This window comes from Macrotis lagotis, chromosome 5, assembly GCF_037893015.1.
Source record: "Macrotis lagotis isolate mMagLag1 chromosome 5, bilby.v1.9.chrom.fasta, whole genome shotgun sequence".
Taxonomy (NCBI): domain Eukaryota; kingdom Metazoa; phylum Chordata; class Mammalia; order Peramelemorphia; family Peramelidae; genus Macrotis; species Macrotis lagotis.
In genome coordinates, this window is record NC_133662.1 from 113,989,526 (window position 1) to 114,015,156 (window position 25,631).

The window sequence follows — 25,631 nt, forward strand, 5'->3', positions numbered from 1 at the left end:
ATGTTAACTATTTTTGTTGTTAACTTAGTCTCAGGCCACTATTTCATCTATGACAACCTCCTTAAAACTTATGACAGGGCAGCTAAATGGTGGAGTAAATAGAGCACTGACCCTAGAGTCAGGAGGACCTGAGTTCAAATGTGGCTTCAGATACTTAATAATTGCCTAGCTGTGTGACCTTGTGCAAGTCGCTTAACCTCATTGCCTTAAATAAATAAAATTTAAAAAAGATTTATGATACATTCAGTTTGGATCTCTAGTTCCTTCCCATTACCCATAGCTCCCAGAAATCTATTTTCCAAAGAATATGTATATAAGATATATTTTACTAGGCTCAATTCTTGCAGTGTAGAACCTAAGTGCATATACACTCTAATGCTAGATAACATGAAGAGTTCCAGACTATTGGGGATGGAAAATTCCACAGGATCCACTATTCCTAATGTCAATTTTAATATTATTTCAACTTTCCCTTGCATTACTGTCAAAGTAAATAGCAAGGTGAAGATAAGATCACTAGCATTGGGACATTCTTGGGTCATTTTTTTATTGGTTAGGTTGACTGCCTTCATAGGGATGGGGGCCATTAGCTGATGATGATAATAACATATTTTAAACCAAATGGTTCATGAATGTATTGAATATTACTATGCCATAAGAAATGATGAATGTGAAGAATTCAGAGAAATATGGGAAGACAGATGAACTGATGAAAAGTAAGGATAGATGAACTAGAAAAATAATACTCATAATAACCAATATGGTCTAAATAGAAAGAGCAGCAACAAAACTAAAACCAAAACTGAATACTGTTTTGATGATTATAATAATCAAGGTTGATCCTGAAGAAAAGTTGAGATAATACATCTTCCATCTTTGTAGAGATAGGGGGCTATAGATGTAGAATACTGAATATACTATCAGGTAAAGTTGATGTGTTTAACATGCTGAATTGTTTTTTCTTTTTTTTTTTTGTAAAATTCTTTGCTGTAGGCAAGGGAGAGAGGGCTACATTTGGGAAATTAAAGTGACATGAAGCCAAAAGTTATCAATAAGAACTGAAAATTTAAAAAAATAAGCTTTATATAAACAGTGTTCCTTTTTTGCAAAGTAGAATCCATCATCCATTTACTGGTGTACTTCCCCCTCATACAAAAAAAAAATCCATCTACACGTTGACAGATTTAAACCAGCTTTCTGTCCTCAGGACATACTAGTTATTCTTAACTAAGCATTCCCACTAAATATTTTGGATTCTTAGGGAGAACTGCCCACCCATCTTTTCTCCAAGTTTTATATTTCTGTAAAGCAGCAAGAAATAAAAACAAAGGTTAGAATGTGATTTCATTTGGAGAAGATCCCAAGGAGAGCCAAGTCATTCATCATCATGTGTGTAGAAGGGAAACAGATGGGGTCAGAAACAGAATTAGCCAAAAAAGTAATCTGGTCTGAAAAAGCCAAGGCTTTGTTGATGTATAGACCTGGGAAGCATTTCACATTATTTATCTTTTTAACCACCTCATAGCTTAGTCCAGTGCCTTGTATATAATAAACATTCTATCCATGTTTGTTGAGTGAAGGAATGAAGGAATCAGTGAATTTCTTATCTTGCCTAGGGGAGAATTATCATCATGATAATCATCAATATGGATTTCATCTGCACAATTTATTTTATTTTATTTTATTTTTTTTAGGTTTTTTTGCAAGGCAATGGGGTTAAGTGGCTTGCCCAAGGCCACACAGCTAGGTAATTATTAAGTGTCTGAGACTGGATTTGAACCCAGGTACTCCTGACTCCAAGGCCGGTGCTTTATCCACTACACCACCTAGCCGCCCCTCATCTGTACAATTTAAACATTTATCAGGGTATACAAATTAAGATTTGGATACAGACAGAGAGCTGGTAGAAACCCTGTAGAGGTCATTTAGTCTCACCTCTTCATTTTACAGACAAGATTGCTGAGGCTCAGAAAACTGAATTTTCCCAGATCATAGTGAATAAGATGGAGAATAGAATAGAGCTCCCACCTTCCAGTTCTATTTTTTTCAGCTAAGGTAACCCACTGTTGGGTGTTTATCACAATTTCTTGAATACTTTTGAATCATTGCTTGGGCCTATCATAGAAGTCATTTTATTTTTAATGCTGGCTCCTACAAAATCTGAAAACTTTTTCTCCTCCAATTTGGTAAGGAAGATATCATCTGAGTATCACTCTCCTTATTCTAATTCTTATAATTGGAAGAAAATTTCTTAAGTTGACTTTTCTATCTATCTATAGCCATAGAAATATTGGCACAGTGGAGCAATGGTGGAGTGTGGCTAACATATAAGAAGCAGAGTGGCAGCTTATTGTGGGATAAGCAGAGTTTTGCCTGGTGTGTAGGGGGGTACTGTTTTACAACTTTAAGTCAAAAGTCTTCTGACAGTCCATGTTCTCTCTCTCTCTCTCTCTCTCTCTCTCTCTCTCTCTCTCTCTCTCTCTCTCTCTCTCTCTCTGTGTATATGTATATAGTATTCCTCTTCAGAGGCCTGTCTTTCTTCCAACTATCTTGGTGGGGGTGGGGTTCAGGTTCTCTGGGAACTGCTGTTCTTTTTACCACCTACCCCTTCTTTTTGTTTTGAACATAGCTGAACCTTATTCACCACTCAACTGAACTTGTCTGTGGAGTAATAACTATTCTGTTCAAGTAGGCAAGTAGTGTGTAACCAAATCCTCATCATAACATTGCCCATCTCTACCATTCATGTAGATTCTTAGCAATAACCAGGCTGGCTTCCCAAACTTTACACAGCTTCCATGAATTCCTTTTACTATCTCTTACCTAGCTCTTGGATTTGATTATTTTCATAATTTCTGGCTTGATTTGACAGGTCTTCCTCCTTATTTTCTTAGATCAAGATATGGAAATTTGGGGAAATTTCCTTTCCCCTCCCAAGAAAGTTCTTTTTTCAGACCCTCCTAATTGCCCTCTAATCACATGCTCTAGTCTAGGGGTGGGGAAACTTTTTCCTTCCAAGGGTAATTTTGATATTTATAACATCATTTGTGGGCCATACAAAATTATCAATTTAAAAATCAATCCTGTAGTTGCCTTGGTCAGGCCAGACCAAATGATTTTGAGGGCCTTATATGACTTGCAGACTGAACTTGTGGACTTCTGTACCCCTGCTCTAGTCAATACCAAAGGGCAAATATTGAACATATTGGGTCTCAAGTCATTGATTAAACACAAACCACATTCTTAGAAGGCATTTCTGAATTTGGTCATTGCCAGAGTCCCAGAAATATTCTTTTTGTTTATTTTTCAGGTCATTTGGGGGACTACTAGGAGAACATCTATGGGTCTTTACTTACAGATTTTTGAAGCTACACAAACCCTCCATGGCAGATCTTGTGGGGAAACATTTTTATTTTTCAAATCAGTAGGCAATGAGGGGTAGAAGTTGAAGGAAATAAAAATAGCATGAGCCTCTGCCTTAAGAATGTGAAACTGGGCCTCCATCTGGATTCAGTGGAGGAGCGCAGGAGGAGAGTTACATGTTGACAACTCTGATAAGAACTCTTGGGCAGGATGTGCCAAGAGAAGATGGGTAAAAACACCAGGAACCATGAAGCTATAAAGGAAACCAAACAGGAAATGTGACATGAATCATCAGAAAGCAGTCCATGGCTGGGCTGTTAAATATTGCATTGTTGGGGAGATGGGGTATACAGGAGGACAACAAATGATTGAAGGCACATTTAGCCAGTTCTAAGATGGTGATGCTCATGGATTCAACGGGAATAAATTCTGCTGCCTGGGGAAAAGATAGGCTTTGACCAATCAGTGGTTGGGACAGCTCAGCTTCTCTAAGAACACTGGAAAAGTTCTCAGGGGCTATCCTGTCTCATTTCTTCATTTACAGATGAGTGTTAAGATTCCAAAAATTGAAGTGACTTTCCTCAAGTCACATAATGAATTAGTTGCAGAATGGAAAAGACAATTTCCATCTCCCCCTTCCCAGTTCCTTAGGGATTGCTCATTTTTGATAGTTTGTAATAATTATTGCTTATCTTTTGTTTGCGAGGATGATCAGTGATATCACAGGGTAATGTTTTGATCTGGGTATAAATTGAATTTAAGTGAGGCAGAGGTGTATAAAGGTGTTGGCCTCACCCTTTCTTCCAGAGTCATTGAAATTCAGTGGCAAGAAAAAGGTCAGGATGACTGACAATGGCTCAGGTTGCAGTGGATGAACTTGGCATCTTCACTGTCTGATCAAGCTCTAAGTCCTCCACATACCTGCCTTCAGTTATCTTTGTGCTTATTGGAACATTGTTCTCATCTGCCCATTTTGCCAGGGGAAGTCTTCACATGCTTGGGGTAAACATCTCCCTAACTCATTGAAAGGTTTGAGACTTATCAGTTACCCTCAACCTGGTTTAGCCTGTTATGAGACGGTTTTATCATGGTGTGACTGCAGCGCATGCTGGTCAAGAAAACCTGAAAATTCAGCATACCCTCACACCAGAGGTACTAGTTCTCTCTGAATACCCTATATACACCCCCTTTTGTCATATTATTTTTAAAAATAAAAGCATATTTCAATATTCAAATGTATATACAAATAATTATTTGTAATAATAACTATTATATGTGTGTGCATGTATATCTATATATCCATATAAATATCTGTATTTGTCTCTATCTCCATCTCCATCTCCATCTCTATCTCACTTTAAAGTTTACAAAGTGTTTTATAAATATAATTTCAATCTATCCTCACTACAATCCTGGAAGATAGGTCTATTATTTCTATTATTATAGTTGAGGAAATTGTGGTAGACAGATATCACTTGTTCAGCATTGCACAGTTAGTCTGAAGCTAGATTTGAACTCACTCAGGTCTGTCCACTGGGCCACCTGGTTACCTTGATTCTTTAACAGTACTAACAATTGGGATAATTGTAAAAATTGAGACAAGGAGATGGATCTTCCTTGTCAGGTCAAAAGGAGAAGCTATTGTTTCAGTCTCAAATGAAGAGACTTCTCATATGACTGTGGGTGGGATTAAATGAAATCTCATTGAGCCATCTCACAGTGATTCAATTCCTGAGTCTGTGGGAAGCCAGAAATCCCCTGAGTTAAGGAAGCAGCTGCCGCTTGCCTTCCTTTCTTGCCCATTTGTTCTCCCATCTGTGTGACACCTGCCACTTCTGGGCCATTATGCACTGTCAGCACTTAGACCCACTGGAAAAAATGGGAGAGAATTGAAAATCTTCAGGCTCCCTAAAGTCAGGATGGGTTTCACTCAGAGGCTCCTTCCACATAGAGTAGTCCCATCCTATGTTTTTGAGTTCTTTCTGTTTATGCTAAGAATCTTCTCTATAGGAGATTGTACTCTCTGTTGCTAGTTCTTCCAGACTGTCATTTCAAAGAGATCAGGGAATCTTTATCTCAAAGGAAGGTGTGACCATGCCTATGGAAACCCAACATTTAAAAGGTTGAGGGCATTGAAAGGATGCTTGAGGTCCATTTCCTGAAGAAAGAATTTTAGCAGTCTCTATTAGGACACTTAATTGCACACACACACACACACACACACACACACACACACACACACACAATCAATTTCTACTTCAGAATAAAAAAAGTTTTTGTTCTAACTGAAAAAATAGCAATAGCAATACTATATCTAAATCAAAGTTCAAGAAGGACATTGAAGATGAATGAATGAAAGAAAAGCATTTATTAGGCACTTACTGAATGCTAGGTTCTATGCCTCTGAAGATACAAATACAAAAGAGAAAGATAGATAGATAGATAGATAGAGAGAGAGAGAGTCCTTGTTTTCATGGGGCTTACATTCTAATGTAGAAGTTCTTAATCTTGTACTTCTTTTTTCCACATGCACATATGTTCACACACATTGAGCAGTGGTTAGAGAGACAGAATAAGGAAGAATCATGTTCAAGACCTTCCTCTGACATATGCTAGTTCTAGAGACACATTATCTCTTAATGCCTCAACCAATTCTCTTGATACTAGAAGCCATGGAGTCATTTCTCTTCCTCATTGGCAAAGATTCTTCCCTAAGGTCTCCCTCTACCATGGGCATTTATAAAAATTTAAGGCAATGGGATTGAGTGACTTGCCCAAGGTCACACAGCTAGGTAATTATTAAGGGTCTGGGGTTGGATTTGAACTCAGGTCCTCCTGACTCCAGGGCCAGTGTTCTATCTATTGCACCACCTAGCTGCCCCAATACTTTTAATATGGGATCTATATATGGCTTTTAATATGTGATCTATGAACTTGCATTTTGAAAACACTTTCACTATAATTCATTACTTTGTGATCCTATGTACCTTGTTTTGTATATTTAAAATATTATTCTGAGGTCTCCATTGTTATCACTAGATTATTAAGGAGGTTTGTGACACAAAAAAGGTTAAGAATTCTTGTAATAGGGGCAGCTAGGTGGCACAGTGGATAAAACACTGGCCCTGGAGTCAGGAGTACCTGGGTTCAAATCCGGTCTCAGACCCTTAATAATTACCTAGCTGTGTAGCCTTGGGCAAGTCACTTAACCCCATTTGTCTTGCAAAAAAAAAAAAAGAATTCTTGTAATAGAGGGATAAAACAAATATAAGCCAGTAGTGGACAGGAAAAATGTTTTGATCAGGGAAGTCACAGAAATAATGGCTAGAACAGATAGAATAGTCAGTTGTCATCCTTTTCCCAGAAGTAATGCTAGTTTTCATTTAATAATTATTTCTAAAAGAAAAGATGAAAAGAAAGTGGGAAGAGGTCAGGGGTGAAGATTGGTACTTCTGTGATGTCAGAACAGATGATGGAAAGTCTCTGTGCAGGGGTTGATCAGATGGATGGGATATGCAGCATCTAGTATATAAGTTTAGGCTAACATTGCATGTTTAACCCCAGCAGAATTTCCCAAAATGAGTGAGTTAACTCATCACACCTAAGGATACAATTTCAAGGTGGATGGCTAGAATATAGCTGGGTAGATAGCTAAATGAAATGTAGAATATGGGAAGCAAAAAGAAACTAGAATCATAGTAGTAATTGATAAAGAAGAGAAGCATATGATATAGAAAGAACATTCAATGTACTAGGAAGTCATAAAACCTAGGTTTCTCTCTTGAAACTCTTATTAAATACCTATATGGCCCTGGGCAGGCTCAATTCAATTTAGCACATATTTATTAAGTTCCTATTTATACAAGACAATTCTAGGTGAAGGAAATATAAAAACAGATTAAGTAATCCCTGCTCTAAAGGTGGTTGCATTCTAATGAACACATACAATATATAAACAGATTTGTCATTGTTAAGTTGTTTTAGTTATGGCAGGCTTTTCATGACTCCATTTGGGTTTTTTCCTGGCAAAGATACTGGAGTGACTTGCTATCTCTGACTCATTTTACAAATGAAGAAACAATCAAACAGGGTTAAGTGACTCAGGGTCACCCAGTTAATGTCTAAGGTCAGATTTGAACTCATGAAGATCAGTCTTCCTGCCTCCAGTTCTGTTCTCTATTCACTGAGCCACCCTCATTGGTCTGTAATTTATAATCTTAGAGAATTGCCTGTGGACACTGAGGGATTAAGTGATTTATGTGCCCAGGGTTACATAGATGGTAAATGTCAGAGGTAGTACCAGTACCTATGACCAGATCTTTATCTCTTTCTCTTTAAGAAAGTTTCTATTACTTTAAACAAGTAGTCAATTTGTCACTAAGCATTTATTAATCTTGATTTTTTTAATTTTTTAATTTTTATTTTTTATTCTCATTTTGTACAAATTTTTTTTACATTAATAAAATATTCTTGTTTAAGAATAAATGAAATACCCCCTCCCCCCATGAATATAGACTTGCTTGAGCGATACAGTAAAGGGGAGAGAAAAAAATTAAAATAAAAAAAATAGTAATAATTGTAGGTATGGCCAGGTGGTGCAATGGATGAAGCACCAGCCCTGGAGCCACGAACACCCGAGCCCACATCCAGCCCCGTAGACCCAACAATCACCCAGCCATGTGACATGCAAGCCACCCGATCCCCACTGCCCTGCAAAAACCAAAAAGAAGGAAAAAAAAAGACCCCAAATAAAATAAAATAGTAATAATAGTAGGGGTGGCTGGGTAGCGGACAGAGCATTGGTCCTTGAGCCAGGAGCACCTGGGTCCAAATCTGGCCTCAGACACCCAAAGATCATCCTTCTATGTGGCCCCAGGTAGGCCACCCAGCCCCATTTGCCCTGCACCCTCCCCCAAACAATAATAATAATAAAACATGTGCTTCAGTCTTTGTTCCAACACTAACAACTCTGTCATGGGTGGATCACATTCTTTATGATAAGTCCATCACAAAAGTTACTTCCATATTTTTCCAACGTTGCCATTGCTGATCACAACTCCCTCCTTTTGAATCTCTCTACTACCATGTACTATATTTTCTCTCTCCTTTCACTCTGACTCTGCTGTAGGGTAGCTGAGTGGCGCAGCAGACAGATCCCTGGTCCTGGGGCCAAGAGGCCCTGAGCCCCCATACCACCCCTTCGGCCCAGAATCCACCTGGCCCTATGGTCCTGGACAGGCCTTCCAATCCCAGCCCCTTGCAAGAAGTAAAAAAGAAAATGTGTTATATCTGACCACTCTCCCCCCATGGTCCATCCTCTCCTCCTTTATTCACATCCCCCCCTTCCCCCTGTCCCCCTTCTCTCCTTCTTACTCCAGATGTCTATACCCCATTGAGTATATATGCTGTTTCCTCTCCTAGTCACCTCTGATGAGAGCAAAGGTTCCCTCATTCCCCCTTGCCTCTCCCCTTTCATATCATTGCAATAGCTCATAGTAATAAAGAAAAATCTTATTATATGAAATATCTTGGCCTATTCCCCCTCTCCTTTTTCTTTCTCCCATTACATTTCCTTTTTTTCTATTGACTCCATTTTTACACCATATTTTATCTTCGAATTCAGCTTTCTCCTGTGCTTCAACTATAAAAGCTCCCTCTACCTGCTCTATTAGCTGAGAAGGTTCATATGAGTATTATCAGTGTCATTTTTCTATGCAGGAATACATGCAGTTCATCATCATTAAGTCCCTCATATTTTCCCCCTCTCCTCCAATCTCCATGCTTCACCTGAATCCTGTATCTGAGGATCAAACCTTCTGTTCAGCTCTGGCCATTCCAAAATCTTGTTCAATGATGCTGTACTAGGGACTGAGGATACAAAAAAGAGAGAGACAAAAATAGCCTCTGCCCTCAAGAAGTTTACATTCTAAGCTCAACAATAATAGGACCACATAATCATTTAAATCAGTGGCAGTGATTGATCAAAGATAAGGACTATGTTAAAATTTTGTTTTTGACAAACTGGACTCATCAACATTTTCAGATAGCAATCTAATTCTTCCCACCTCTTTTTTTTGGGTTCCCACTGACCTTTCTCTACCAGATAAAAGCTACCTTTTGCTTCAAGGCCACAGATAACATTACCTTCTTTATGAAGTCTTCCTAGAACTTAACCCTTCTTTACTGAGTATTTCAAGCTATCCTATGGGAGTCATTCTTATGCACATGTCACATCTTCCCTTAAAAGATTATAAATTTTTTGAGGCATAAGTTGTTTTGTTTTGCATTTCTATGTCTTCCATGCCTAGTCCAATATCTCACAACTAGGTGGTATGGTGGATAGAGCTCTGGGTTTGGAATCAGGAAGACTCATTTTCATGAATTTAAACTTGCCTCAGTCACTTACTAGCTGTATGACCCTGGGCAAATCACTTAACTCTGTTTGCCTTAGTTTCCTCATCAGTAAAATGAGCCGCAGAAGAAAATGGTAGATCACTCCAGTATCTCTACCAGAAAAACCCCAAATGGTCATGAAGAGTTAGGCATTACTAAAAATGACTAAACACTAACAAAAAATGCACACAAAATGGTACATACAAGATATATATATATATATATATATGTATATATATATATATATATATATATATATATATATATATGAGATGGACAGTCATCTTAGAAAAGAAGGTTCTAGGATCTGGGAGGATGGTAAAAAGTGACCAAGTTTGGAAAGAAGTTTCAAGACAAGCTATTGGAACTTTTTAAGGATAGAATCTGCACATTGATTTGAAAAATTTTAGCTAATCAGATGCAGATTTTGCTATCATTAGTATTTTTATTTTATTTGCTTTATGGCTTAATGAATGGACTGTGTTTTACATCTTAATGTAAAGACAAACAAAAACTGTATAGGATAGTCAGGCATGTAGAGATCATGAATGACCTCATGGGTGGGGTTGGGGAGGGAGAACTTCTGACTCCCTGAAACCCTGAGATCCTAGATCCATTTGATTATTTGATAATGAGATAATGCAAGTAGAATGCTTTGCAAATTTTATATTGCAATATAAATGCATTTTTATTTTTTAAATGTCCTCCTAAGTAATGAAAAAGAAATCATTTTTCAATTTTGACATGATACACTCTATTTTCATACTCCTAGGATCTAAGCAAGCAAATTTTCTTTTTTCTCTCCTAAGCGAAGTATTGATGTCATTGATGAAAGGACATGTTTATGAAATTGGCTTCCCTGGCTGGTTATTATGGCAGATTTGGTTCTAATAAACAGCTCCCTCTAGTGTAGAGCTTCAAAATTTGCTGAACCAGTGGTATAAAATGGGAAGTCTTTCGGGGTTGGTGGGTGGGCTCAGAAAGTCAAGTTCAGAAACTAGGAAAAATAGATGAATGAGCCAGGAACCAAGTTTAGACTCTTTTGGTGTTGAGATCCAAGGTGGAAAAGGGCAGACATTTGCAGATTTCAGACCCACCTTGGGTAGTAGGTTAGACCGAATCTGAAATGAAGTCTTTCTTTTCATTCACAAAGGAGCCAAATGGAGTTAGGGTGAGAGGTGGAGTTGGAATGTTTAATGGAGGGTAGAGGTAAGTGATAATATGTAGACTTTTACAAAATGAGACTCTTATAATAATAATAAGAAGAAGAAAGAATCAGAAGAAGTTGTCCTTCAATCTTGAGGATGATCATAACATCAAATAAATGATATCTTGGCAAGTACATAATGTGCATTAAAGTGTGTGGGGGGGTATTGTACAAAGACAACATTCTCACTGTCTCTTCCAGAACCATATGGAGATAAGAAAAAGGAAACTTTAAGGAGAAAGAAATAGCTATGGAAATCAAGAGAGACCTATGTGACTTTGACAAAGTCATTTAACTCTAGTAATGTTTAGCAAATCTAAGCTTTGTTTCCCCATCTGTAAAATGGGGGGAGGTAGATTAAGTGATCTGTAAGGCACCTTACAATTCTAGCCTTCCACATTGCTCTGTAAGCTCATGTATCCAGTTAAAATCAAGACTGTGGTTGCTACTGGAAATTGATGGGATGATAGAGGACCACCCTTCCTTTCTTTCTAGAATTTTTATTAATCTCAAATTTAAGCTCTCACCTGTAGGCCTCTCCTATGGCATACTGAGTGTATACCACTTTTCTGTGACCAGCCCTACATCTTTCATTGCTGACTGAGACCCAGAGAGTGATTGATGCAAATGCCAGATTACCTCATAGGCCAACCGAGTTCATTTCTCACTGAGGAGTTGGGCGGGAGAACTGGTTTCTGATGGTAGCTAGGATTAGGGAAAGGGGTAAAAATCTCTCAACCCCCCCACCCCAACTTTGCTCCTCTGTGCTAGGAGACAGTAATTCTGAGCCCAGTCAATGCAAGATTAATGGATGAAGTGCCTCAGTTACTATACTTATGGGACTCAACCTGACCTTTAACCTAGCCTCAAAAATAGAATTCTTGTAGTTTTTGTCATTTTTCGGGAAACTACTTGGCCTGCAAGATTTTTATTTGGCCCCACCCAAAACTTCTAGCACCATATCCTCACTAGACTAAGATAATATAACCAGCTGTTTGCAGCCAATACAGTCAGAGCTCCTCCAGACAAAATTTCTCATAAATCATGTGATAACAATAAACATATATATGAACAGATAAACATATATCATGCACTATATTTTTATGCTTACTGTTTAATTCTAATGGATCCCTCCTGATGTCTATATCTCTTCATCTCTCTCTCTCTCTTTTTCTGCCTGCTTCTCTGTTTATCTCTCTAGTAGAATAAATATAATTTCTCTTCCAGGTGACAACTCTCTAAACATTTGAAGAGAAGCATGAGCTTCCCTCCCTCTTCTACCTCAAGTCTTCTCTTCTCTAGGTTAAACACCCATACTAGCAACATATAAGGACATGGGACATCACACTCTGACCAAGTATAGGAGATAGAAGAAGCAATGCCCCATGTGCAAGGAAAGATGATGCCTAGTAGTTCATATAAAGGGCAGGGATGGGCGGGCTAGGTGGCATAGTGGATAAAAGCAGCAGCCCTGGAGTCAGGAGTACCTGGGTTCAAATCCGGTCTCAGACACTTAATAATTACCTAGCTGTGTGGCCTTGGGCAAGCCACTTAACCCCATCTGCCTTGCAAAAAAAAAAACCCTAAAAAAAAATAAAGGGCAGGGATTCTAGATCTATGTAAATTTGGTTTAATTTTTTATATTGTATTATAACACAATAGATTTCCTTTAAAATGCTATTTATTTTCTTTTATGAATTTAAAATGTTATTCTATAAAGGGATAAGATAACCCAATGAGTCCAACATGCAAAAAAGATCAAGAACTTCTAGAGTAGGGATCTGACAGCAGTAATTGCTCTTCTACCCATCTAATGGAGACTATTCATGGTTTAGGGAGTAGACATATGACCTGCAAGCTGGGACTACTAGGAGGACACCAGAGCAAGAGGGAACTAACTTCTCATGATAGGGTGATCACCCCTTTGATGTGACAGCTCTCACCTCTCCTTCACTGAAGTTGAACCTATGGAACCTTAAAAGGTAGCAGACATTGGTTTATGCCACTTAAAATATTGCTTTGCCAATGTGAAGACTAACTGACTGACTTCTGTGGAGGCTAAGGGGGAGGGAAGGAAGATTAGGGGAGAAATTGTAAAACTCAAAATAAATAAAATGTTTCTTTAAAAAATATTGCTTTGTACCTTTACTACAAGTTAAGCTGGGTTTTTTTGACTATTTTGTTTTGTTTTTCATAGAAGCAGTGACTCTTAAAGATTCCAGCTCCTTGCTGGGGAATGAGAGTCTGTAATTGGGAACTCCTCTTTTCTTTTTTTTTAAATTTAAAGATGACATTTTGGAGGAATCAGCCATTCAGAAAAAACTATTGAGTGCTATTGTAAGCAGTGAGGCTACTGATGAATTTTTAATTGGCCAGCTATAATTTTGATGAAGCAAAAATATTCTATGACTATTCTTATCAGTTTGTATGAAAGAAAGAGACTCTTCAGTGTACCAAAATGGCTCCTGATAGTATTAGGAAACCAGGGTCCTACCTCTCCTTCTTAGATGGAGAATTCATCTGGTTCAGTTGGACACTCAGGGTGCCTGTGGCAACTGTTTTCTTGGGAAAGTGGGCTTTGGGAGTTTTGCTAGCTGTGTTTGGGCCAGTAGGAGCAACAGAGATTAGATATTTGAGAAGTCTTATTGCCTGGGGAAATATATGTGATTGCTCATATATTAAAGGGAATCAATAGTTTGCTAGTTGGACGCAAAAAAGGGTGCAAGTAGTATCTTGTACATTGTTCGGGAGATTTTTCTTAGGATACTTTTGTGACTGGGACTTTAGGGAATCAGCAGGACTGTGATGCTAAAGCAGCAGGTGAAATTTCACTGAGAAGTAATTTACAGAGTACAGAAATGTCATATTGTGAGGGTGTTTAAGGAGAGGAGAAGACAGTTTCTATTGTAGTGGACGTAAGATTGGTGGGCAACCTTGCTACATTGAGGCTGATTTCAACCAATTTGAGAGAACAGACACATTAATACTATAACCAGGTAAGCCATTCACAAAAAGTCAGGAGCATGTGCATAGCCAGGTGGGTGGTCAAGCATTATGTGTGTGTGTGTGTATGTGTTGGTAAGATCTCTACTTTGTGAACTAACCCACTGAGACGGAAGCTAGGAGATGGAATGCCTCATGTTCTATGGCTGTGTTTGAAAAGAAATAGGATATGGAGTGAAGAGAGTCAACAGAAGGTAGATCCTGTGATGGTACAGATAAGTCAGATTTAGCCTCTGCTGCAACATTGATGCCATCATCTGAAATACTTTCCTATTCCTTTAATCCAGGGGTTCTCAATCTTTTCTTTGACATGGATCTCTTGGATATCTAGTGAGGCTAATGGACCTCTTCTCAGAATATTTTTAAATGCATAAAATGAATTACAAAGGAAATCAATTATTTTGAAATGCAGTCATCAAACTAAAGAAACTACAAATTCTTCAGCTTTCAATTTAAAATTTTCTTCTCTGGGAGGGTCTATTTGATAGACTTCCTGTTGTAACTGTTGTCTTTACTGGAGTAGTTGCATTGTCTTTTCCCATCCATTGAGAGGCATCAGTGTAACCTGTTCAGAGGTTAAGGGAGAAGCTGCATGACCTGCAAAATGGGACTCCTAGGAAGATGTCAAAACAAGAGGAAATTATTCATAACTATTTGCTAGGTAATAGTTCATAACTATTCATATCTTTTCATAATTATTTATACTGTTTTCTAGGTATTGCTAAGCACTGGAGATGCTCCCTGTTAAAGGAGGGCAAAAATAGTTTCTGATTCCAAAATCTTACTTTCTATTGAAAGAGACAACATAAAGGAGTAGATACTGCTAATATTAGCTAACATTTGTAAAGCCCTTTAATGTGTGCAAAGTACTTTACATATATTATCTTATTTGATTATCAGAATAATCTTGTGAATTTGGATCTATAATAACATTATCTCCATTTTACAGAGGAGTTAATTGGGGCAGGATTCAAACTCAGATCTGACTAAGTCCTGTGCTCTTCTCACTGCATCAATGTAGAAAGAATGAACTAAGCAAAATGGAACATGGAACAAGACAGCAGGAGGATCAGAAAAGGCCTCACGGAGGACATAGTATTCGAACAGTCTTAAAGAAAACCAAGGATTTTAAAAATTGAAGGTTGGGAGGCAGATCATCTCAGGCAGGAGAAATTTTTTTGTTCAGTCATTTCAGTAGTGTATTCATGACCCCATTTGGGGTTTTCTTGGCAAAGATACTGGAGTGGTTTGCTATTTCCTTCTCCAGCTCATTTTATAAGTGAGAACATTGACTTGCCTAGGGTCACACAACTGTTAAGTGTCTGAAGCTGAATTTGAATTCAGGTCTTCCTGACTCCAGGATTGGTGTTCTATACACTGAAATAACTAGCTGCTTTGAGTCAGGAAGAAATAGCCAATGCAAAGGAAATGAGATATCTCTTGAGTATCTTGTGCAATAAATCAGAAGTAGGTTAATATCCCTAAATTATAAAATTTATAAAGGGAAGTAGAATGTAAGAAAATTAGAAATGTGAGAAAGGACAAAATTATGAAAAATCAGTCAATAATCATTCATTAAGAGTTTATTATGTGCCAACTTACATCCAGAAATACAAATATAAGCAGAAAGATAGTTCCTGCCCTCAAGGACTTTGCATTTTAATGGGAGGCCATACAGAAAAGGAAGCTAAAAAGAGGGTGGGGGTACCCAAGTTGGGGCATGGTAGAGACAGTCTGGGGAATTAGGGCTATGTCCTAGAAAGGAATGAAGACTTAGATTAGTCTTAGTATCCTCTTTAAAAAGGAGATTCACTGAGGAAATAGGTAATCAAGAAAAGGCCATGGGGAAGAGGATGCTTCTAGTGTGAAAAGTCCAGAGGTAAAGTCTTAAATGCCAAGCAAGTGATTTGACCCTATTTGCCTCAATTTTCTCACCTGTAAAATGAACCAAGAAAGAAATAACAAACCATTTGAGTATTTTGCCAGGAAACTACAAATGGGGTCATGAAGATACTACTGAAATGACTGAACAACAAAATTTCTCTACTCTCTTCTGCATTTCAGAGTTGTCAAACTCCTAAATTTGAACCATATTAAAAATGTCATTGGGAAATGTTTAACAAAATAAAAGTGCTATATATACCATGTTATTATTCATTTGTTCAGCAGTGTCCAACTCTTTGTGACTGCATAATCCACAGCATGCCAGAATTTTCTGTCATCTGTCCAGGTTCATGTTCATTCTTTCCAAGATACCTTCTCATCCTCTACCATTCCCTTCTTCTTTTGCCTTCAGACTTTCCCAATAGCATCCATTCTTCTCATTGCAATTCCAAAATATTTTGATCTCCTTGCTGTGCAAGGCACTCTCAAAGGTCTTTTCCAATATCACAATCCAAAAACATTGATTCTGTGGCTTTCAGCTTTCCTCTCATTGTCATATGTTACTCCTGGAAAAACCATAGCAAAAAAAATTAGATAATGTTAATTTGTGTTTTCTAAATCAATATGTAGCCAGTAGGAATACATTTCTATTTGAGTTTGCCAGCTCCACATTGGTAGACTACATTCTGAACTTTTGTGTTCAGTTCTCAATTTAGAAATGATATTGATAATTACTTAGTAAATCCTAAGTGATCAATTAGAGGATATTAAATACTTCTTCCCATACTATCAGCAAGTATGTCAGGGATCAAAGAGGATGAAATTTAGAAATGGTTTCTGGTTTAGTCAATAGGAGGATCCTAGTGATCTCAAAGAGAACAGAGGGAGAGGTAGTCAGATGGGAGGAAGTAGGTAGATGCTGGAGTGAATTAAATATCAGGAAGCCCCTAGAACAGATCTATCCTTTATAGTCTAGCAATTTGAACATCAGGAGGAAAAACGCTTGTAGGTGCGGACTGCAGCATAAAGATGACTCCCTGGAAGATTCCAGTGCAAAAAGCCAGTCATGGAATCTTTAAGAGTCACTGCTTCTATGAAAAACAAAAAGCATTGTATTTCTGGATGTAAGTTCCCTGAACCTTCATGTGAGGAAATGAGCCTTGACCAACAATACTCACTTCTAATTGGCGACTCAGAAATAATTTTCTACCTCTCATCTCCTCCCCAAGATTCTTCCTGCTCCTTATCTCATGTTGGTTTTCCCTTATATATGACCTTCCTTAATGAGAATAAAAAACTGAATAAGGAGCTTGACAAGTCTTTCTTTTTATTTGTGTTTATATGCCTGTTACAGTAAGTCATTTAATAAATTCTTTATCTAATCTAATCTGATTTTCAAATCCCTGCTTTACCCTCGTTAGATTTTTTTTTTAAAACCAAGGCTTAATTCAAGGAGGATGCAAATTAAAGTGGGAAAGAAAGTTTACTTTCTTCCTAAGCAAGTGTAGACAAGGCCAATCATAGGCTCTGCTGTTCCCCTTAGAATACAAATCAGTAGAAATGCAAGAAAGGGAAAATCTTAAAAAGAAAGCATTTGACAGGCTCCTAAATGATGATGAAAGCCTACCCTTACCTGGAAATTGATCTGTGATGAACAACTTTATGGCACTAGATCCTACAGAGAAAACAAACAAAACTCGTGCCAAAACCTGACTTGCTATAAAGCCATTGGTATTATCTTTGTTGAAGCTTTCCAGAAATAGATAAAACTTCATCATTAGCCTTCAGTGTGTTCAAGCACGGCAGCATCATTACACAAATTACATGCCTGGAGAAGGGTTTTTTGCACTGGGATGAACTTACAAAACAAGATCATTTAACAACAGCAACAAAAGCCTCAAACCCTGAAAACAATTTTGTCTAGTCCCTTTGCTATCATTGAATATATTTATGCCAGAGAAAGAAAATTCTTCCTCCTTGGCAGCCCAGTTTCTTCTTTTTCTTAATCCAGCCATGAAATCATAAAGTCCCCTGTTTATGGCAATATACTTTGCTGCCATGGAAACAATTATATTATAAATTCACCCTGCCCTGTGAGATCAAATAGGAAAAAACAATAATGCTAATACTTTGCAATTCATTAGGGGTTTTCAGCTGGGAGTCCCCAGTCAGTTTAGATTGGCACATTTTAGATGAGGAAACTGCAAAAGAAAGCCCAGGCCAGGTTCCAAAAGTCCTTAGGTTGAAGGCTGAGGCAGAGCAGTCCTGCTATACTCTGTCTTACCCAGGGTAGTGATAAAGCCATCTGATTCCCTGGACTTCTTTCCTTTCTTTCTACATGAGGCCTGAGAGTGGGACTATCTCCAAATGGCATCTCAGCCTTAACCAACTGTTCCCAATTAGGATGGTGTTTGATGAAAGAAGCCCTGACAATTCACAAGTCACAGAGGAGAAGGCAGATGTAGTGGGCAGGAAAAGAGATTCTGGAAATAAAGGAAGTTCCTCAGAGTGCATTAGGCCTGGTGCCCTCATGTCCAGTGCCAACTCCAGAATGTTGTTCATCTTTTTTTTTTCTACCTACCTTTATAGGATCCCTCTTTCCTCCCCTGGAAGAAGGAAGACCATGATTCTTATGAAGCTTCTATCTTCTAAAGTTATTCTTTTTTTATTTGTTTTTTTCTAATTACATGTAAAGATAGTTTTCAACATTCATTTTCTGTAAGATTTTGAGCTTCACATTTTTCTGTCTCCTGCCTTCTCTTCCCTCTCATATCTCCATGACAGCAAGTAATCTGATATACGTCATACATGTATAATCATATTGAACATATTTTCATATTAGTCATATTAAGAAAGAAGAATCAGATCAAAAGGGAAAAACATAAGAAAAAAACACCATAAAAGCAGGTTTTTTTTAGGTTTTTGCAAGGCAAATGGGGTTATGTGGCTTGCTCAAGGCCACACAGCTAGATAATTATTAAGTGATTTGAACCCAGGTACTCCTGACTCCAGGGCCTGTGCTCTATCCACTGTGCCACCTAGCCACCCCAAAACCATTTTTTTTAAAAAAAAGTGAAAATAGTATGCTTTAGTCTGTATCCAAACTCCATAGTTCTTTCTCTGGATGTGGATGGTGTTTTTCCATCTCAAGTCTTTTGGAATTGTCTTTGATCATTGTACTGCTGAGAAGAACTAAATCTATCATAGTTGAGCATATACAATGTTTCTATTGATGTATACAATGTTCTCCTGGTTCTGCTCACATCACCAAATATCAGTTCACATAAGTCTTTCCAGGTTTTTCTGAAATCCTTTCTAAAGTTATTCTTAAAAGTTTCTGAACCCTTCCCTATGCTTGCTTGTACCCCTACCTCATTTCCTAAATATTTCTTTCCCTTGAGACATGCCTCTTAGATTACTTTTATTTCTTTTCCTCTCTTCAGTAAGCACGTGTCTATTCTGATACGAACTTAGACCAAGAGCTAGTTCACCTGATGACTTTATAATCATTTAATAAATATATATATCAAGCACTATGTATTTAGGTACATGGGCTAAATTCTGAAGATACAAAGAAAGGCAAAGATTTGACTTCAAGGAACTTAATGTTCTAAAGAGGAAGGAAGCATGCAAACAACTGTAATAGGAGTCTGGCATATGAGCAGAGTGCCTCAGTGATCATTCCCATGTAGAATTTGCTACAACAGTGCTCATCCATCATCACTGAATCAGAGAACACAGAAAGGAGAGAAGAGTGTAAGAAGACTGAAAAGGGATAAAAAGAAATCAGGTTGTGAAGAGCTTTACAAGTCAAGTAGAGGAGTTTATATTAGCTTCTGGATGTAAGAGGGAGATACTGAGAAGGAAGATTATTTAGGTTGTTAATCTGGAGGATAGACTGGAGAAAAGAGAGACCTGAGGCAGGGAGACAAACCAGGAGGCTATTTTAATAGTCTGTGTGTGAGAAGATGTTTGAGGAGGGTAGTAGCAGCAGTAACAGTAGTAATAGTAATAGTAGTAGTAATAGTAGTAGTAGTAGTAGTAGCAGCAGCAGCAGCAGCAGCAGCAGCAGCAGCAGTAGTAGTAGTAACTAGCTTTTATGTAGTACTTTAAGGTTTGCAAAGCACTTTATAAATAAATGTCTCATATAATCTTTACAACAATCCTGCTGAGTAAATGTCATTATTATCTGCAGTTTATAGATGAGGAAACTGAGACAGATAGAGGCAGGATTTGAATTCCAATTTTCCTTATTCTAAGTCTATCCTCTATGCCAGCTAGCTACTTCAGTAGCACAACATCCATGCAATTGATAATCCCCTTGCTACTTCCTTGTTGATGTGTCAGAGACCAAGTATATGCTTCAGGCAACACAGGTAGGAAGAATGGGAGTAAGCTAGGCTTAGAAATTTTGCATGGAAACTTTTTAAAAAGGGTAATTCCAAATTGTTTTCCGGAATGATTGTATCACTTCACAATTCCATGATAAAATAAGAAACTGAAGCAGCTTTTCTTATCATTTGCTGTTTCCCCCATGAGGTTATTTCTTTAGTTGTGTCAGTCTATTCATGACTCCATTTGAGGTTTTCTTGGCAAAATACTGGAGTGGTTTGCCATTTCCTTCTCCAGTACACTTTACAAATGTGGAAACTGGCAAATGGGGTTAAATGACTTGTTCAGGGTAACTTAGCTAGTAAGTGTCAGTTTCTTTTGACTCCATGGGCCAATGCTCTTTCTATCCCCTTGTAGTAGAGGTGCTTTGAATTAGCTTCCATGAGTTCTACTTCCCTGGTCTCAGATAGAAAAGCCCAGTGATTCTTCAAAGGTGAGTTCCCACAGAGAATACAAACAGGAGACATCCCCTATGTTTTTGAGCAAATTGACCCAACTCCTTAGAGTTCCCACAGGGAATTCACCCAATAAAACCAAATTTAGTAGAAAGAGCACTAGACTTGAAGTCAGAGAAGGAACTTGGTTGTGTGACTGATCTGGGTCTGAAACCTAGCTCTGCCAATTGTTTTGAGCAAGCCATATGATTGTATCTAAGGTCCCTTCCATCTCTAAATTCATGATACTGTTACTGAAAGAATCATCCCCATCCCTACTAGTGTGGGATTCATAGATGCCTTCCCATGGGTCCTGCATACTTTTTTCTCTCTCCCTTCCCTAAATATTCAAGTGAATCTAAGTATGCATGCTCCTGAGCTGAATTACTCATATCCCTGAAAATCTACTCCTACCCTCCTACCACTTCCATTTCCAGGAAATATAAAAAGAATTCTGAGGAGAGTTTATTAACACCATTATCATCATCATCATCATTATTATTATTATACAAACCCTATTTGTGCATCAGTCTCCTGAAATCTATACTGCTTCTGAACATTAATTTTCATCTCTGCTTTGAACTCTTTAGCTTTCAGTTTTTTGTCTCACTTCTGACCAGAGACCTCTTGGAGAATATTCATCTGTTGCTTGCTGATCCAAATCCTCATCTCCCTAATCACACTCTATGACCATATTTGTCCCACTATTACAATATTCCCAGGTTAGGAACTGTCTGATTCAGCCAGGTATGCCTACCTGACCTCTGGATGAGGTGTTATGCATTGTCCCAGTCTCTAAATTTCTAGCTCCTTCTAGAAAAGACAAGTAGCACCCTGAAAGACACAGCAGGAAGGGAATGCATTTTGTCTCTGCATCCTTATCACCTAATACAGCATCTGGTACGTAGCAGAAACTTAATAAATAACTTGAGGATTGTTTGGTTGAATCAAACATATTTCAAACTGGCCAATGTCCATTCCTTGTAAAAACAATGTGTAGAGAGACTATAAGAAGCAGGAGTCAGGTGTTACTCCTGGAAGTCATGCAATAGACTCCTTTGGCAGCCTGGTGAATCCTATGGACTCTTTCTCAGAATAATGTTTTTAAATGCATGGAATAAAATGCAAAGGAAAGGAAATAATTACTTCAAAATATAGTTTGTGTGTATACTATATATATATGTGCTTATATACATAGACCCATATATGTGCATACATAGCTACATGTGTATTTCTATATATATTTGCATATATAGGCATGCATGTTTGAGGGAGGTTAGTAGTAGCAGTTTACAGATATATATATATATATGTATTGGTATACACATACATGTATGTATAATGTTCATAGTAAACAGATATAGAATTCTTGGTTAGATAGAAGTTTTCACTAGGACAAGTTCTCTGAGGACACATTTATTATTTTTCTACTTCCAATGCCTAGCTAGCATGGTATGTCATGAAATAAGCATTTAATAATTGTTGGATTTAGTTTCTTGAAATTGTTGAATTTAGTGTTATGCCTATAACTGATCATCAATTCTATGAAAGAGGTGGTTCAACACCCAGATAATACTTTTGTCCCTTTGGGGCATCTGGGTGTCTCAGTTTCCTCCTCTGTAAACTGCAGATTAATGACATTTACTTAGCAGGATCATTGTAAAGATCATATGAGATATTTATTTATAAAGTGCTTTGGAATCAGGAGAATATGAGTTTGAATCAAGCCTCAGACTTGCTGCTATTCTTAGTAGCTATGTGACCTTGGGCAAAACATTTAACCTTGATTTAACCAGGGCCATCTCTAGTCATGCTGATTCATATCTGGATTCAGATGACTCTGGAGGAAAAAGTGAGACTTATGACTTAGCATAGCACCTGCTCCCTCAAAGCCAATTCATATGCTTGTCATGGCATCACCTCCCTGATGTCAAGGTCCTCTTTGAGAACAGACAAAAAACATCATTACCCTTGTCCCTTAGATTGTCTGCTTGTGTCTGTTGGTGGTGATATTCTCTGTTGCTCTGGAGCCTAGGCACATGTCATACCTTTGAGGAGATGGGAATGATGGCCTTACATCCCAGCTCAACCTAGTGATAGCAACTTATTGGATTTTGCCAATAAAGCTATTCCCTTGTTTTTGAGAGAGGCAGGTCCTATGAGGATCCCTGAGTCATTACACTCAATAACTATTTGTTGCATGAAGGGAATAGTAGGCAATTGCCAATGCTTTTTCCTAGGTTCTACTCCCTGCTTTATGGATTTTATTTTTAAATGTGAAATAACTTTGGCACTGTGACATTGCTTGATCTGTCCTCTGGGTTGAAGAGAATGACTAATGAATCTCTGTTCTCTTTGTAGCATCTCTTTACATATTTGAAGACTTCTGTCTCCACTCAGTATCTTCTCTTCCAGACTAAACACTGGTAATCTCATTCCTATTTTCCCATAATACTAATTTTTCAAAATTTTAATCGTTTCCTTCCCCCCCTGAAATTTCTTTAATTAGTCTACATCTATTTTGAAATATGGGACCTGAAACTGAATATACTTAGTATTCCCACTAGGGTCTAATGAAGGCCAAGTTGAGTGGAATAATAACTTCCCTGTTTTACCCTTGAGTAATATCCCTCTGAATGCAGCCCAATGCTATTGTCCATTATTGCAACAGGGCCCCATTGTTGACTTCTATTCAATTTATTATTCATTGAGTTTTGTGATAGCATTACCAGACCACCATTCCCTGATATGAGATTTGTGGGTTTATTTCTTTATACAGGAGCCATTCTGCTTTAACTGAACTTTATTTTATGAAAATAACACACTCTTCTAATTTAATGAGGTCGTGTTATGTTTTAATATTGTACTCTGTGGAACAGGGTATTTTTTCAACTCAGATATTCAAACCAATATAGGATTGATTATCCTGTCACATAACCATCTAGCTCAGGACTTCTTAAGTTGAGATCCATTGTTAGAATTTGAATGGGGGAGGGAGTTCCTGAAATTTGATGGGAAAATTACACTTTTCATTAATTTCCAATTCAAAGATTTCATTTCTTTCCATTGTGAATGTAGGCAAAAAACATTCATCTAAGGAATCCATAGGGTTCATCAGACTGTCAAAGACTGGGGTAGGGGGATGGACTAGTTTGGCACAAAAATTTAAGAACCCCTTATAAGCGAACAAATTAAATAATATTGGAATCCTCATATTATTGTTTTATAACAGGAACTTTTTTGACACCAAACAAAATAGTCAGAACATTTCATTCATTCAACATTTTGACAACCACATTGCTCAGGGACAAAAACCTCCCACTATTCTAAGAAAGCATTTATCTACTGCAATACTTAACCATCTCTTGAAACTGGTCAGATCTGACAACTACTACCCACTTCTGCTGAGCCACATGAGAATAGCTGATATCAACAAAAGGAACCTAGAACAAACTACTAAAGAATCATAAGATTCTTGAGAGGTCATAAAGCTGAGGCAGCTGGTGGTCTAGCAGATAGAATACTGATCTTGGAAGGAAGAAGACAAATTCAAATCTGGCACTAGGACTCTGGGCAGATCACTTAGCTTCTGTTTGCCTCAGTTTCCTCATCTGTAAAAAGGAATTATAACCATACTTTGCAAACATTAAAATCCTATATAAACAGGAGTGATTATGACAGAGAATAATGGGCTTAAGAGTCAGAAAGATCTTAGTTCAAATCTCCCCCACCTAATATTAACTTCTAAGGTGAGACTGAGCAATTCACATTACCTCCTTTGCTCTCAGGTACTTCTCTGTAAAAGGAAGGGTTGGACTAAATAGGCTTTAAGGTCCTTTTCAGTTCTAAATCTCTGATCTTATAAACCCTGGTAAGAAACTGAAGGCAGGAAATAAGCAAGTAGTGTTTTCATCACTGCTGCCAATTGAAGGTAAGAGCTTCAGATGGTGGATTTGAGAAATCAAAATGGTGCCCAAGAAGGAGATTTGGATTTTTGAGCAATAACTTAAAATAGGAATAACTGGTTCTTAGCCTAAGAGGTGAAGTGGACCTTTTAATCTTGTTTAATCATTTTTAGTCCTCTGACTCTTCATGACCTCATTTAGGGTTTTCTTGGCAAAGATACAGGATTGGTTTGCCATTTCCCTCTCTGGCTCATTTGGTAGATGAGGAAACTGAGGCAAACAGGGTCAAGTAATTTTCCTAAGGTCACATAGCTAGGAGGTGTCTGCTCTTCCTGACTCCAGATCCATCACTCTATCCATTTTGTCACTTAACTGCCCAGAGTGGACCTGACTTAGATGGCAAATAAACAAACAAATCTTTACTTGGTCTTATAACAAATCTGTTTAAGAGGACTTTAAGTTGAAAGTGAAAGGACAGTTATATATCCCATATGTATATGCAAAGTCAATTCCCATGGAGTAAAATAAATTCAAAATAAGCAAAAGAATAGCAGTGGGGAGTAAAAGTAATTTAGGGAAAAGACTATTTATGAAGATAGATCAATTCAAGGCTTCTCATATCTATATCAGATACATATATATATATATATATATACATATTTATATATGTAAAGTCAGTTAACTTTTATTAAACCCCTACTGCATACAAGTCACTGTGTTAAGTATTCTGTTTACAAAAAAGTAAGTCATAATATCTTTGTTTCCTCAGAGTTCTTAATGTCAGAGGTTAGACATGTCCTAAGATAGCTAAGATATAGTATAGAATATGATAGGGACTAAAAGGGGATTCAGATAATGTATTGTTATTCAGTGGTGTCTGACTCTTCATGAACCCATGAGCCATAGAACACTAATATTATCCATGGGGTTTTCTTGGTACTAGAGTGGTTTACCACTCCCTTCTCTCATGGATTAAGGCCAATAGTGTTTAAGTGACTTGCCCAGGGTCACATAGTGAGTATCATATCTAAGGATGGATATGAATTTGAT

General features: G+C 37.7%; 1 long non-coding RNA gene across 2 annotated transcripts; it reads right to left on the reverse strand.

Moving 5' to 3' along the window:
* Positions 1–3,483: 3,483 nt before the first annotated feature.
* On the reverse strand, positions 3,484–24,117 carry LOC141489841 (uncharacterized). 2 transcript variants are annotated; one of them, XR_012469005.1, is made up of 3 exons: positions 24,036–24,117; positions 16,110–16,416; positions 3,484–3,616 (listed from the first exon to the last, which is right to left on the reverse strand). It is a non-coding gene; the product is annotated as an uncharacterized LOC141489841 (long non-coding RNA). The 2 variants fall into 2 exon arrangements; XR_012469004.1 differs by lacking the exon at positions 3,484–3,616 and adding an exon at positions 14,222–14,579.
* Between the last annotated feature and the right edge of the window lie 1,514 nt (positions 24,118–25,631).